Below are 3,071 nucleotides of genomic sequence, written 5' to 3'. Positions count from 1 at the left end.
AGGGCCTCCCCCAGCCGGCCGCTCGGAGCCTGCCTTTCCCGGCCGGGTGCCTGGCGCGGAGGAGAAAACGGAGACCCGGGGAGGGCAAGGGCCCCCCAGGGGCGCACACAGCTGGTCCTCGGGACTGGCCTCCCGCGTGGCCGGCTGGCTGCAGGTGTGTGCCCACTCCATGGGGCCAGTTAAACGGAGCAAGACTTGAAATTGCCTAGTCCAGGGTGGCAAACAATAGGTGCTCAATCACTGCACATGAGGGCCTCGTGGATGGCCGAGATGTGGGCCATGGGAGCGCTGGTTCCCTGAGTTCCGTCACCCCACCGAATGCCCCGCTCACGTCGGCTCGTGAGTTTCTCCAAAAGTAGCACCACAGAAAGTCACGAATGGGAGCCGGAGAGCTGGCTCTGCCCTGTGCGGGCTCGGGCTCGGGGCCTCGCCTGTCTGCGCCTCGGTTTCCCTCTGTGAGATGGGCCACGCCCAGTGCCCGGGTCACCCTGTGGCTGTTGTCGTTACTGATACTGTTCCCTGCTGGCCGGGTGACGGGGGCTCTGGGAGACCGTGAGTGAGGAGGCTGGGTGGCTGGGGCCGAGACTTCTGCCTCCTGAGCCTCAAAACCTCACAGGGGTTTCCTGGCGTCACCGTGGGTCGCCCCTCCAGCGGGCACGGAGGGGGTTTTGGGACCCGGGAGCAGAGGATCCCAGGTTTGTGCCCCTGCCCGTCCCCCAGGATCAGGGGTGCCACGAACACGCGCCCCAGGGTCTCTTCTGTGCTTGCTCCTATGGGGTAACTCCAGGACTCCCCAAGAGGGCCAGCCCCCGGCCCAAGAGACAGAGTGGGACGCGGACGCCCCTAGCCCGTGGGTCCAGGGCTGGCTGGAGGGCGGGACGGGCAGGGGCTGGAGATGAGGCCGGGCCCCAGGCAGGTGACAAGCACGCCGCTGAGGTCCGCTGTGAGACGGTGGCGAGGCTGGGCCGGGGGACCCGAACCTCCGTCAGCCAGGGCAACGGGGGGTCGTGGGTGGCGGGCAGGGTCCCTTCTGGGTGGCGCTCAGTGAGACAGGCGTCGAGGTGGGGAAGAGGAAGTTCCCAGGGGTGGGCAGGAAACTTAAGTCTGACCTCTGGCCTTTGCAGCCACCCGGTGGTTCCTGATTCCGGACCCTTCCCAGGGGCAGCATCTCGTGGGGGAAGCAGGGTTGGGGGCTGCAGCTGGTGCCCAACCGGCTGTTCCTCCAGGTTGGCCAGGCCCGCCTGGAGCCCCTGGGCAGAGTGGGAGGAGGGCGCCCTTGCCCGTGGGGGGCACCGCAGGCAGGAGTGAACCCGGGGTTGCAATTGAGGGCTCTGTGCTTAAGTTCTGGTTGTGCCATCTACTTCTTTGTGACGTCAGACAGGGGACTTCCCCTCCTCGGGCCTCAGCTTTCTCCCTCATCTAAAGTGGAGGCACGTGCTCAGCCTTAATTAACGGTGGTCTTTTTTTAAAGCAGGAGGGGCTGGATTTGTCTGACGCCTAATTAATACTCAGGGGAGGGGCACAGTCCCCAGCAGCTGGTGACCCAGGCCTGGAGGAACACTGGGGAAAGGAGGGAATGAAGGGAGTGAGCCTGGATGACAAGGGTCCCTCCCCAGGTAAAGGACAATTCCTGTGCCAGAGCCAGGAGGCATGATAGTCTTGGTGTGCACTTAAGCTCTTAGCTATTCTTCATGTTATATTGAAGCTGTTGCACATATGTGTATGCATGAACGTGATATCAGTTGACAAGGAAAAAGAAAGGCAACCTTAAACTCCCAGAAAACCAGAAAGCCACTGTGGCCCTGATATTACTGATGTACTACAGTTTTGGGCAATTGTCACAGTGTAAGAACCAGAGTTTTAAATATACATACTAAGTCATTTACATCAAGCTCAAAAAACAATATTCTGTTTCCTTTTGGCAATTTGATCTCACACCTTTGATGGTAATGTTTCCTTTTTGAATAACTTGTTTTGTTAGTCAGATTTTTTTTTTTTTTTTTAACAGAAAAGGTAAAGACAGTGGCTCATGCCTGTAATCCCAGCTACTTGGGAGGCTGAGGTGGGAGGATTGCTTGAGCCCATGAGGTCAAGTCTACAGTGAGCTATGATCGTACCACTGCACTCCAGCTGGAGTAACAGAGTGAGACCCCCATCTCAAAAGATAAGAATAAAAACTTTTTAAAAGGTAAAGATAGACCCTTTTCTTTTGCTCAATATTTTTGTCTTTGGGATTTGTTGATTCCTTTTGTCTGCTGTTTAGGTTTTCACCTAAACATACATTACAATATGGACATTTTAGATGGTTTCTAAGTTTTTTGTCTCAATGAATAAAAGAAGATTTGAAATCAAATTTCCAGAAAATAAATCTCTGGGTTTCAGTTTACATTTTATTCCTCCCACCTCCCATTTAAACAGAAATATTTCACATTTTGATCGCCATCATCGATCTGCTCTCCAAAGAGGCTGATTCCCATGACATCGTTGCCTGCAGTGTCCACAAATCCCTAAAAACAGACCTTATGAAAACGTTCTGCCTGTGGCCCGGCTGGATCATTCCAGGAGGGAGAAGGTGAGCGTCTGGCTGGAGGAGTCACATGAGGTCAAAGGCATCAGCCCTGATGCCAGTGTTGGGATTTTTCCCGAAAACCATCTGTCATGTTTACAGGAAGTTTCGTGCGTGAGTCCTCCGAAGTCCCTCTGAGGGTCATCACGAAGGCGGGCTTTGCTTCCAGGCCCTTTTGTCCCTCCCAAACGAAACACAATGGGTTTGGTTTCGCGTGTTTGTCGGGGTGAGAAGGGAAGCCTGGCGTGAGGAAGTCAGCGCTGTCACTGCCTGAACCGACACCGAAGTCTTCTTGGAGACATCAGGGTTTAAAAAAGAACTGTCCGGGATTTCAGGAAGGCCCTGAGGAAGTGACATTTCTGGGGGAGAAATGCTCCGGTGAAGCCCAGAAAGCCCTCCACACACAAACCAGTGTGTCTTGTGCGAAGGGAAACCAAGTTTTGTGCTTCTGGAGGGGACAGAGGGGCAAGGAGGGCTCCTGGGTAGGGGTGGCCTTGCCTGCTGG

The sequence above is a fragment of the Carlito syrichta genome, unplaced genomic scaffold (genome assembly GCF_000164805.1).
Source record: "Carlito syrichta isolate Samal-C Ts95f unplaced genomic scaffold, Tarsius_syrichta-2.0.1 Scaffold142946, whole genome shotgun sequence".
Lineage (NCBI taxonomy): Eukaryota > Metazoa > Chordata > Mammalia > Primates > Tarsiidae > Carlito > Carlito syrichta.
Note: the sequence above shows the minus strand (reverse complement) of the source record.